At 36.2% G+C, this 13,862-nt stretch overlaps 1 protein-coding gene across 2 annotated transcripts in view; it reads right to left on the reverse strand.

Moving 5' to 3' along the window:
- Window positions 1–8,613: 8,613 nt before the first annotated feature.
- Window positions 8,614–13,862, reverse strand: part of EMCN (endomucin) — a 92,952-nt gene continuing 87,703 nt past the window's right edge. The window contains exon 12 of one of the 2 annotated variants that reach the window (XM_033401967.2): window positions 8,614–9,113. The gene's annotated coding sequence lies outside the window, so the exon portion shown is untranslated. Of the gene's footprint in view, window positions 9,114–10,343; window positions 13,433–13,862 lie in introns of those variants that run through there. The other variant, XM_033401972.2, reaches the window with a different exon arrangement.

The following is a 13,862-nucleotide window of genomic DNA, read 5'->3' on the forward strand; positions in this document are numbered from 1 at the left end:
CCCATGGATCACTGAGGATAACTTTCACCTAGAATTCATGGACAGTACTAGATTCAGAAGGGTGGTGGACCATAAACCAAAGTGATAATGACTGGGGAAGATTTTTTGCTTTGCCTAATCGTGTTTATGTCCTGACAAAAGAGTCACAGATTCACGGTAGATACAACTAATCGAATACAGAATACGCAGATGAGTGAATGCCTCAAGGAAACATTATAGTGTAAGAGATAGAGAATGATAAGCCCCTGTTGGTTCACAGGTGGTTCCTGTTTACCAATTTGCAACATGCTGAGTGGTTGATAAAATTGAAAATGATCTTACCTTATCTCTAACTATATTCCTAATAGTTATCTCACTATTGATACCAAGCGGAAATATCTGCTGGGTCCACGTGCAATATATTAGATTTAAAAACCTAGTTGTAGTCTTTTTTGAGAAGAAAACTGGAGAATGGGAGTATCTAGTAGGACAACTGATTTATAATTTAACACAGTTTTCCTTTATAAAAATCATATAGACAACACTTTATTTTGAAGAATTAATTGTATAGCTTGACAAGTATTTGATTCTATCACTAAGCACTGGTTCTGAACTATTTGATATTTTAAAGTATTTTTCTGTCTTCCTGCTCCCTCTTTTTAGTTTTGGGTATTAGAGTTACTAGATATCAGGATTGGGGGTCCTAGACTCCGTGGACGTATGCTGTCCAATATGGTAGTCTTGAAACATGGTAGCTATTGAACATTTGAAATGTGGGCAAGTCTGAATTGAGATGGGCTGTAAGTGTAAAATGCACAACTGATTTCAAAGACTTAGTTTTGAAAAAAGAACGTATTTCTTTCATAGTTAATGTATACATATACTGAAATAATTAATTTCATCTGTTTCTATTTTTGATGTGACTACTAGAAAATTTTAAATTACATATGTGGCTCACATTACATTTCTATTGAATAGCATTGCTTTAGACTATAGAAAAGTTGTCATAGGATTGTGAGTCTAGTGATATAATTTGCTTAGATATCAGTGAATATGTAAGCTTTAATCATTCTGGTAGCCCAAAACATTCTGATAATAAGTGTCTCCAAATAAGTACCTATTAAATTCTTTTTTTTCTTCATGAAGCTAAGGTGTTAAGAGAATTTTCTTTTTAAGTCTTTGGCTGAATAACTTCTTGTTGACAATAATGACAGTTTTGGTAATCTAGCAGTCACGATTACATTCCGGGCAAGGTCAGTAGGCTAACTGATCTTTCAAGTCTAGGGAAAGATAAATTTCAGCTTCTCTGATGGAAATGGCTTTGAACTAGAAGTCAGAAGACCTGGATTATAGCCAAAGCTTTCTTGGCCACTTATAAACAGTCTGCATATTCGTTAGTAATAAATTATTTTGCTGGGAGCCAACCATATGTTTCCGTATATATAAAAAGGGGAAAATTGATAATAGCAACCCAACCCACCCACAAGGTTATTATGGCAAGTTTATGTATAAGATGACACAGTACAAGATGTGCTTAAGTTGTCATAGCTTGCACTTTCATGAGGATTTTTGCCTACATGAAACTTTGCAATGTCTTTTACAGAATAATGGAAACCTGCTTCCCAATGCCCATAATTGGACAGTATAAATTGTAATTGGTTATTATTGCTGTTCATCATCTTGGGATAAAAGAAGCTGGCAGGTTACCTCAAAGGACAGATCCAGTGATCTGTCGACCTTGATCCTGGATGAATCAATTTTTAAAAATCCATGCCTTTTAAAATGGGGATAGAGTGGGGTGAGTCACAGAAAATCTCAGGCCTTTGAAACAATTCAGGAGAGAGACTCTTGTGGCTGAAGTCTGAAAATCCAGTGTGGGTAATTGTTGATTATTAATTAATACTGAGTTGAGTAGCAAATAAAGGGATCTTTTCTGGAAATCTTTAGATGAATGTTTGTATCTTAAGAGTGTGACCCTTTCACTGCTTTAGTAAAGTACCTTATTAATTAATTGGGTTCAGCAAGGAGAAAGGAGTCTTTCTTGATCTTTGGCCCAAACTATCCCCTAAAATAGACTGAGAGAAGGAAATATAATCCCGTGGCATTAAATTGTGCCACTCAAAGGAGCTATTCTCAGCATCAAAATCACACATATTCTTTTGGAAATATTTTTGACTCTGCCCTTTTCCTTCCTTTCTGCATTAACATTAATTTAAAAGCAAAACAAAAAAGATCTGCTGCGGCATCATCCTTTAACTATTTCTTGCCTCCATAAGCTTCTACTTGGCTGAAATACATGTAGAGTTTCTTTAGCACCTATAGAAAGAGAGGCAGAACTTTTCCAGGATGTGGCTTCTATTTATGCTCGAAACTTGTATACTTAACTGTCTGTATCAGCCCTCTGCTACATTTAATTTGGTTTTGTTTTGAAGTCATTGTTTTTCATGCTTGGTTTATATGCTAGTCATTGTGCTAAATGATTTGCATGCATTATTTTACTTAATCTTCTCAAAACCTTAATATCACCATCTCAGAATTGAGAGGAAAACTGATGGAACCTAGCTCATCGCTAACTCAGAGCTCATCGTTTATTCCATGCCTGTGCTCTGTGCCCAGTGCACACAGCTTGGAGAACAAGCAATGCCCTATAACATTTAGTTTTCCATTTAATCACTTCACCTCACTTGCCCATGTTAGCAGTAAGTCACAAAGAGCCCTCCTCTTAAACTATATGTATTATCTTCTATATAATAAGCTCCTAGAGGGAATTATCACTTATGGTGTCTTTTGGTTACTGCTCTGTCTAAAACAATACCCTGGGCTAGTAGGAGGTAATAAAACTTTATTGAGAATGATGATGATGATGTTGCTAACTATTAGAATGTGGTATTAATAGATGATTTCAATTTCTATTCCCTTCCCACACACATTTTTAAAAACTTCAACCTTTGAAAACTTCCCACATTTCTCTATCCAGACAGTTCAACTTCATTTCTATACTCCACATTCTGAACCTCCACAGAGTGGGAAGCTCAGCTAGCAGGATTTTAGAGGAACTAGTCTTCTTTTGAAATAAAAATTCATGGCAATCCCAGGGAGTGGCCATATCCCAACAACAAGACAGAGTTGAGACTGGGCTCATCTGTCACGGATGTCAAAGTGAAGTTCAGTACTTTTCTGAATCATGGTTCTTAACTAATAGAACTAATTATTAAAACTAATTAGTTAAAACCTGCCTCTTGTAGCACACATATCACAAACAGTGGTACCGCACTCAGCAAATAAGTGGGTTTCACTGCAAATCCCGCGAAAACCTCATCTGTGCCTCCTCCAATCTATCAACTCATGTAAGCTCTTTGAGATCATTAAATGGCAATCCAATGGGAACAGCAATGTAGTGGCTGACAGTTTTTGTTTTAAATGCTTTCATTTGCTTTAGTTTTAGTTCCAAGCAAAATGCTATAAATAATGTACTGTACTTACATTTATAATTTAAATGCACACAGCATTATTATACTGTACTGTAACAGCAGCAGGAGAAGCTCTCTAATAATATGTTGCCAGCATGCCAAAGACACTCTGTCCTTTATCAGAGTTTATCACACACACACACACACACACACACACACACACACACACACACGCTTGGTTTATGTTTGTGAGCAAGGGCATACACAGATATCACAAACACCTGATACTAGAGAAGGGTGCTCAAAATCTAATCAAACGTAAAAGCTTTTGCACAGCAAAGGAAATCATAAACAACTCACAGAATGGGAGAAAATATTTGCAAACGATGCAACTGACAATGGGCTAATCTCCAAAATATACAAACAGGTCATGCAGCTCAATATCAAAAAAAACAAAAACAACCCAATCTATAAATGGGCAGAAGATCTAAACAGACATTTCTCCAAAGAAGACATACAGATGGCCAAAAAGCACATGAAAAGATGCTCAACATCACTAATTATTAAAAATACCTTTAAAGTCAATTTTATTAAGGTATATTTTACATATAAAAGTATACCCATTTTAAGTCTACAGCATGAGTTTTGGCAAATATGTACACCTCTGTAATCAATGCCATAATCAAACTACAGAAATTTCTATCAACTCAAAAAATTCCCTCTCTCTTGGCATTCCCCTTATATCCTGGCTCAAGACAGCCACTGGGCTGATTTCTTTCCTAGTGCTTCATATAAATGAAGTCATAAAATATGCATTCCACTATGTGTGGCTTCTTTTTTGCAGCATAATGCGTAATGTTTTTTAGATTCATTTTGTTGGGTGTATTAGTAGTTTTTTTCTATTTTATTTCTGAGTGGTATTCCATTGTGTGACTATACCACAATTTGTTTAGTAACATTTGGCTATTATGAATAAAGCTAATATGAACCTTTGGTTACAGGTCTTTGTATAGCCATGACATGTGTTTTCATTTGTCTTGGGTAAATACATATGAGTGGAGATGGTGTGCCATATAAGAAGTATATATTTAACTTTTTAAATTTTATCCCAGGAAGAATCTGCTAAATTGTTTTTCAAATCGTTGAATGATTTTACATTCCCACTAGCAATGTATGAGAGTTCTAGTTTCTCCATATTTCCATCAACACTTGGCATTGTTGGCCTTTATAATTTTAGCCACTCCTGTGGATATGTAGTGGTATCTCACTGTAGTTTTAAATTTGCATTTTCCTGATGAATAACTGATATTGAGTGTCTTTTCATGTGCTTATCAGAAAATCATATATCCCCTTTAGTGAATTGTCTTTTCTAATTTTTTTCTGTTTTTCAGTGGATTGACTTCTTATTTTTAAGCTTTTTGAGCTCCTTATATGTCCTAGATCTAAGCGATGTCAGATATATATAATGTAAATATTTTCTCCTATCCTTTGGCTTTGCATTTTCAGTTTATTAACGCTCATTTGGAGAGCAGAATTTTTAGTTTAAAGTTCGACTGATGTTGTCTTTAATTTTGGCCTTTGGGGCCTTATCTAGGAAATCTTTACTGACATTAAAGAAGGAAAATGTTATAGATCTGGATTTAACGTTAAAGGTTATGACACTTTAGAGTCAGTTTTGTGTGTGGTATGAGGTAAGTGTTGAGCTTTGCTTTTTCATCACGTGAGTTCCAGAACAATTTGTTGAGAGGACTGTCCTTTCCCCATTGAATTATTGTGGCACCCTTGTCAAAAATCAGTTGACCATATATTCATGTGTATATAGGAGAAAAGCATACATTTGATTCTTTCTGTAATCTCTATTTTATTTCATTGATTAAATTCTATTCTTAGGTCAGTTCTGAACTGTCTTGATTTAAAGTAAGTTTTTAAATCCAGTATTGTGAGTCCTCCAAATTTAGGCTTTTAAGAAAATGTTTTAGCTATTCTAAGTCCATTTTATTTCCATATAAACATTGGAATCATCTTAACAATTTCTACAAAGAAGAAAATTAAATTTGGCCTGAAACTGTAATAAATCTGTAGATCAATTCGAATAGAACTGACATCTTAATAATACTGAGTCTTTTAATGCATGATTTAGTATTCTTTAATTTCTCTTAGAAGTTTGACAGTTTTTAAGTGTACAGGGAGTGAACATATCTTGTAAAATTTATCCCTCAGAATTTTATATATACTGGCATAATTGTAAATGGTATATATATATTTTTAATTTTCATTTTTTGGTTACTAAATAAAAGAAACCAGTTGATTCTGTATATTGATCTTATATTCTTCAACTATTACAAATTAATTTATTAATTTTGGTAGGTTTTTTGGAGATTTCATAGGATTAATGCGTAACTTTGTCACCTTTGTTTATAATGGGATGGTAAAGTGGTCCTTTTACCACTAACTATAGCCAGGAGCATAATTGTTAACCCATTTTTATATATAGGTAAACTGAGATTAGAAAGACTAAGTAATATAGTGATGAAGAGCAGGGATTTGGGGTTTAGGTTGGAATCCAAATTTTTACTGCTTACTAGTTGTACCACCTTGGGTAAGTTATTTAATTTTCTGTCTTGGTTTCCATATATCTAAAATGAATATGCTGCTGCTGAGAAAAATAATAAAACAAATATAATGTAATATTAGAAGTTGTATCTTATCATTGTTTTCTTATTAACTGAGATGACAGATGTGAAGGTTTTAGCACAGTGCCTGGAAACAGTGCCTCAGACACAGTGTCACTAACCAATGATATTATCCGTAATCACTTTGGTAGAATTCTGACTTTAAGTTCAGGAATGTAATATTGATGAACAAGATAGAGGTTTTTTCATTATTTATCAAAAACTGTTTTTCCTTTAAAAAGTATCCAGAACAAGAAAAAGGTGTTCAGGCCCATAGGATAAATCCCCTTGAAGAAAAGGCAAAGTATACTCATTTAAAGGAACATGAGAAGTCTTGTTTGTGTTTGTGGGGAAATTTTGACTAGAAGTTCTGTAGATAATCCATGACATATTCTCAGTTCAAGGTACTTATTAGTTAATTAATCACAATGACGGATATCTTCAATATTAGGCAATAATTAACAAATTCACAGTCTTGAGACTACCACTCAAAAAACAGCTTTTAAAGGACTTTTCTTTTTAGAACCCCATAAATTCTCGATGGAGAAAAATCAGGCGGAAGAGCTAGCCTGCTCATTGTTGAAGGTTTGTCGGTGTCCTAAGTTGATCCTCAAGAACTTAAGTTTGGCAGGTAGACAAGAAATAAGATACAGATTTGTCAGATATGTAAGGGAATATTTCAGCTCAGCAAGGGGAATTTAGAAGTCTTTCTCTGCTGACTGATCACAGCCAGTGTGTCAGACAACAACATCCGCTTATTCTTAGATGACAACAGTTAATTAGCTCTTGTTTATGTTTTGACTATTGATAGACTTAAATTATATTCATATTGTCATGCAGAACAAACACACAGAAAGGTTTGCCTTTGATCTAAATACATTTTTTCCTTGGCTGCAGTGACATTTGAGCTGTATATCAGAATAAAAAACTTACAAGAAATCAGGCATAAAAATAGTAGGGGCGGGGGTGGGGGGGGCTGCAAAAAAAAGTAAATCATCTAAATCAGATAATTAAAAAAACATCTGATTAATGATAATTTTGGCTTGAAAACCAAGTGCCTTATTTCAACATTCAAGTTGACTTATAAAAATGCAGACATTACCTTTGAGATTGACTTTACAAAACGCCATGAATATCTCTGCAAATATCTCAATCCTCTTATCACTTTGACTTTTTAAAGATTTAATGCTATAGTTGTAAGTATAAAGCATATTCCTTATGTATAATTCTTGAACTAGAGTGAATTTCATTCTTTCATTATGTTTAAAAAGCTTTCCTTCTTCCTGATCCTTAAAAACTCCCTTCAAACAATATTTATTAAAGGTCAAGAAAATGGTTTTTCTAGAAGTCAAAATAGCATATCACTTGTAGTAATTTAAATTGCAGAAGAGTTTGTATCTTTACTACATTCTGTGTAACAATGCTTTTGCTCTGTAAAGCATTCTGGGGGTGTTGCAATATTTTTCTTTTGAAGACAAATGCTCCATGGTTGGCATGCTCTAGCCACTGCTGCACCCATTTAAAGACTTCTAGGTTAGAGTTAAGCATGGGCAAAGCATCCCTCAAGGGAAAGTGTAGGTACTGGAGATCCTAGCCTTTTTCTATACCCTATTGTTGTTCTTTTTCTTTTTTATTCCCCATTTTTCTTCTCAAAGAAACATAAAGAGGCACCAGTAAAAAATATAAGTATTCTTGTTTGGTGTCCTTGATTAGAAGTCGTGCAGACATCAGGGAGCAAAAACCAAAGTGATTATCCACATAATCCTCAACGCTGAACATTTTAAAATACGCTGCAACAAAATAAATTGTAAAAGGTAGTTTTAAATGTACCCTCTGTCTCTACTACATTGTCCTCGTATCACTAAGATAATTTAGCACCGAAATCAGCTTAGGCAATCATAAAAGTTAAAGAGCTGCCCCTGGCAGCGTTTTCGTTCCAGAACTTTCCACAGAACTTCAGCCATCATGATGTCTTGATCCCTTGTGTCCAAGGAGTGGTCAAGGTTTATCATTCAGCCTTCAACAGAAGAATTTGACCCTGATGGAGCGGCAGCTATAATCATATGGTATTTTTAGGAAAGTGATACACTGAAAAATAATATCACAATTATGTATTTATGAAATGTTGGTTTCTACAAACTGGAGATTTAAGAATGATTGCTAGAACAAATCAGTACATTTCTAAAAGAAAATAAAAATGCACAGAGATAGTGTCAATCAAATCGATTATGAAAAATCACAGTCCTGTTATCTTCATAATGAATGCAGTACAGTGTCATAAATGCCCTTACATCCTTGTCACATAGTGTGAATTACAAAGAGAAAGACCAAAGAAATGGTAAATTGACTTCCCTTGAACAGGGTCTGATACGTGAATCCTTTGTCCCTTTCTCACTTATTAGATGCCTTTCATTAGTGAGTTCTCATAGTCCTATAATCAATCCAAAAATACTCATAATTATGGGAAGACAATATCATTGCCATTTTCACAGTCATATTATCATATTTTTAGTGTGTTGAGTACAGCAATTATTCATGAAAAGTAACACATGTAAGTATGAATAAAATATCTTTATGTACAAAGTGGCATGGCAGGATTTTGACCCAATATTTAATAATACACTTGCAAATTTTCCCTGCATTAACATAGTAGAAAACAATAAATACAAACGTTAGGTAATAAAAGAACACTGAGAAAGTAGGAAAGTCTCCGTGGATAAGAAATGTTAGTTCTGAAAACTTTAAACTCAAGGGACAGTCATTTCATCAGTGAAGGCACCTGCCTGGGCTGTCAGGTTACCTGCTCACAGATGCCCCTCCTAAAATTCCCTCCCCTAGGAATGTTCCTATAAAATGTGGTAATGTGTTTTTTCACATCTTAAAGGACAGGAGAGGCCCAGGATGGTTTCCGATTCTCTTAGATTATTGCGTGTCATCTGGACATCACTTTATTGGGACAGGTGCACACTGGCGAGCAGGATTGGAGGTCAGGATTGAATCCACAGGGCTTTCTCCCTTTCTAACCGTGGAGCACAGAAGCTGAAGAGTAAGCCTGTGGGGTGGGAAAGGGGGAAACAAAAAAGGTCAGATTCTAAGAAAGTGAAGACGTAGAGATGCTGGGGGACACCATCTCTTGGTAAGAAATGTTAGCGACCAGCTGAATTTTTCCACCCAGTAGAGTCACTGGAATGTCTCATAAGCACTTCAACCTCAACAAGTCTGAAAGGAAACCCACTAGACTGCCTCCCAAACCTATTCCCTCTCGCTCCGTAATTCCAATCTTTGCTCTTACCTTCATGATCCATCCAGGCACTCATGCTAGATGTGTGGGCATAATCTATACCCCTAATAGTTCTCCTTCCCCAATGCCTACATTCACACAATCCCTACCTCTGGAGAATGTCACCTTCCAGACAATTCTTTATTCTATTCTGCCTCTTCCTCTGTATCCCTACTGTATCTGCAGACCTGGTGAAGCCCTTGTTCTTTTCCTGGGGAATACTGAAATAGCCCTCTGACCTCTCCGCTTCCAGTCTTACTCCTGTTGAATTAATCTTCCACACTGAACACTCAGTGATGTGTCTCAAGCACAAATCTCATCGTATTCCTCTTCTGATTAAAGCACTTCACCGCACCATATCACTCACGCGACATCGTTCGAGGTCTGTTGCTTGGGGTAACAATGTGAGTAATTAAGAAGTTGATTGGCAACTTTCATGCTTTGCTTCCGTGTGCTTATCAGGGAGAAGAGTGAACAGGCAACTCTGCACTTCTCCTTCACAGAAAGGAGAGTCAGGGCTTTGGTTTATTACTTTGGGTGTTCTTGTTTGCGGTACAGAAAGAACTTTCTGTATTGGCGCCCCAAAACAGCAGGAGATGGAAGCTTCTGTGCTTTAATTGGGAAAGGGGCACATGCCCGGCATGGCAGGCTAGGTGCTGTCGTGCTGCTGATGGCAGTGCTGGTGGTTTGCTGGAGTCTGGGAGGAGGATGATATGGTGGGGGTGAGGATGGGCAGTGGACCAGCGTGGAGACCTGCATCTTGCTCCCTCATGGCATGAGCGGTGAGGCAGGACCTTTGCTAGGGATGGTTGCATTGCTGCCTTGCAGTGCGGGAGCCGGACACTGGTTACTGTGTCTTGCGGGACAGTTGGAAGACCAGAGAGTGGACACAGGATCCAGGTCAAGTCTTAGTCTGTGGAAAGGACTGTAAAACAGGGCATTTCTTTTTTTTTTTTTTTTTTTGGTACGCTGGCCTCTCACTGCTGTGGTCTCTCGCATTGCGGAGCACAGGCTCCGGACGCGCAGGCTCAGCGGCCATGGCTCACGGGCCCAGCCGCTCCGCGGCATGTGGCATCTTCCCGGACCGGGGCACAAACCCGTGTCCCCTGCATCGGCAGGCGGGCTCTCAACCACTGCGCCACCAGGGAAGCCCCCATGATAGATTCTTTAATCATTATTGACAACACTTTATAAGCAAAGAAGCACAATGGTTCTAGGAGAAAAGGTCATTCTATCCTGGTTTTATAGATGTGGAACCTACTGCAAAGCATTATAAAGAAATTTGTTGAAGGCCATAGACTAGGATCAGAAAATAAATCTTGCTTTACTTGTGATGTTTTCTTTTTAGCCCTCATTCTTCATTTTAAAATGTAAGAAAAATAATTGAAGAACATGTTAAGCTTTTCTGGAAGTTCACAAAGATGCTTTTAGATTATCAAGGATATCATTTAGAAAATTACAGAAGTACAGTGAATTGCATCTGCAAGAAAAATAGAAATGGGTAACATTCCACTTTGTTGAGGATCTGTGGGATGAGACTTTCATACAAGTTATTGGTCTTGCTGCCGCTTGGTTCTTCGTTGATCTGAAACTCCCCTCACTTCTTAAACTGGCAGGTGGCTTGGAACAGAACGGACAGGAGACCTACTGGAGAGGGAGCGGCCAGGTGGCAGTAGGTCTCCTCCCTTCTAAAGCACAGGATTGCTCTCAGAACAATCAAAAGACTTTCTTTTCAGTTCTAAAATTGTTTTTCCCCTCATTTAAGATATATCTTGGACATGTCTACATGCAATTTAAAAATTGTCTTGATAATCACTTTTGCTAGTTGTATAATGTCATTGATTGGATCATACCTAATTTATCTGAAATTTCCATACCACTGGACATGCTGTTTCTAAATGTTTGCTACCATTCTTTGTATATTAATCTTTAATCACATTTCAAATAATTTCCTTTTGAAAATTTCCTAAAAGTGAAGTTACTAGGTGACAAATGTGAATATTTTAAGTCTCTTAGTGAATATTACCAAACTGCTCTTTGGAAAGATTAATCCAGTTAATCCAATTTATACTGTCAAATGCAGCATATGATACTATTTGCTTCACCACTATGATTTTTAAAAATTAGGAAAAGAAAAACTCAAGTAATTGAAGGTTATAATTTTTTTGGTCTTAATTCCATTTTTGATTAGTAATAGTACAGGAACTCTTCTATAATTTTATATTACCATTTTTATTTCCTCCTCTGTGAATTGCCTGTTCCTGGCCTTTGCTCATTTAAAAAATTTATGATTTGTATAACTTTGTATATTTAAAATATTAATGAATTGGTCTCATATTTATGACAAACATATTCCTGATTTATAATTTATAGTTTTCTTTATGATAATTTTTATGTTTGGAAATTTTAAGTCATGATGTAGTAGAATTCCTATTATTTCCATTGTGTTATATTGTTTCCTGGTCTGAAAATTCTTAATCAGGCACATAATACAACCTAACAAATTTTTCTTCTACTGTTTATTTACATTTAGTTTTTTTATATATTTTCCCCATATAGATAATATTAGCTAATGTCCCTTCACACTCGTTATTAACCAATTTGTTCAGACCATTTGTTGGCATCAGTAAGAAAAGGATGTGCTTTCCTGCTCTACATTTTGGCATAAAAATTCTGGCCTTAGCGGAAGTCCTATGTAACAGCAAATCAATTCCTTGTCACTTTGTCATAAAAGAATTAATCTCTTGTCATAAACGAATTAATCTCAGAAGAAGATAACAGAGCATATTTGCATTACCAGTGAGCACAAATATGTGTAGAAGTGCATACAGCTAATGTATCTCTAATCTTTGATTCCAGCGGCCTTCAAGACTTACCACAAGTTACTTTGGCACTAACAGCCATTTTGAGGGAGGTATCAGCTAGTAGCTGGGAGGAAAATGAATTATACAGGGAAAGCTTAAACTAAAATAATCATTTTCTTATTCTAAATAAATTATGGTCCCTAAATATAGCAATAAATCTGCAGTGAAGGATAATATTTTTTGAAACTCCTATCAACCTTTCTCTTGTTGACATAAAAGTCTTAAGAGATTTTAGAACTAGATTGAATTGATCAGTTGTATCAATCATGCCCATATAGCTTTTTAACTTTTTTCTCTATTTTCTTATTTCTTATGTGCGATTTCATGTTCTCACTAGACAAAGCTTTGCAGAGAGGGCAAGGGTCATAGATTAAAGGTATTTTGGAATTCCATTAAATGTAACATTCAGCACAAAATAGATGATCGTTATACGAAGCAGCAGGCATTAAATACATCTAGAAATTTATCCTGAGGTGAAAAATTTTAACATGAGTGAATGTGTCCGTATCAGTGTTTGCGGTTGCATACCAATCCAAAGACTTCTCAATTTCTTTTCTCAACTTCTAGCTCTGATAAATGCATTCCTATTTATCCTGGATTTCTGAGTTGATATCTTATTTCTAGGTGATATCTGATTTCTAGGAGGAAGCAATTACTCAGCGGTTACTACATTTAAAGTACAATGGTTGCTAATAGAAATATATTGAAAAAGAGTAAGACAAATAGACAATAGAACTGACCAATTTCAAATATGTTTCTTCCCATTACTTTCATCTTTACTCTTCAGAACATTGTTATGTAATTCCACAATTACTCAGAAAGGCAACAGAAGCTATTTACCTCTGCAAATCAAAAGACATGAGATTAGAGGCTAGGAATATTTTTTCAAGTACAAAAATTGAAAGGAATGGGAGTTAGATAATAATTCATTTTGTTGAGCTTATTTGGGTCAGTACTCTTCCTTTTCTTCCGTATAGAGACTGTCTCCTGCATAGAGACTTTTCTTTCTTTCTCTTCCCAACTGAACAGAAGACTTCTTCTTCCTCCAAACTGGGCAATTAGTCACTAAGATTTGAGCATTTTAACAATCTGGAAGGCATCCTTTTACTAGCCACAGGATTGCAAAGAAACCATAGCTTGTACGGAAGGAAGCTTGCCATATACTAGAGAGGGCTGGACCACGTCTCCACAAATTTCTCACACTTCTCAGGTTCTTGAATCTTGCATCTGAAAGAGTGCATTGCAAAAGGATAGGCAAAGGCCCAGATTCCTCTCATCCTAACCCACCCCTTGCTGGCTAGAGAAGGATGAAATTCTGACACTGATGCATGTCTGGATGACACTCCTTTGTTTACGTCTCCTGCTCCTGGCCAGAGAAGCATGGCTGGCATCATTTATTCAATAAACACTGGCTGAGTATCCATAACAGCACTGTCTTTGTGCTGGGAAGTAGACATAGGTAGTGGGCATAACAATGATATTCCCCCCCGGACGCTACCCAGAGTGACTACCATTGTGTTTAGGCCAATTCTGGGCATACACCTATTTATCTGTTCTTTTGCTTTTTTACTATTAGTTGCTAAAGGGTAAATTTCTCTGCAGGTTCTAAAAATGATCAAACCCTAATTGTGAGGGCACTTAATCAATGCTGCTTGTG

This window comes from Orcinus orca, chromosome 4 (assembly GCF_937001465.1).
Source record: "Orcinus orca chromosome 4, mOrcOrc1.1, whole genome shotgun sequence".
Lineage (NCBI taxonomy): Eukaryota > Metazoa > Chordata > Mammalia > Artiodactyla > Delphinidae > Orcinus > Orcinus orca.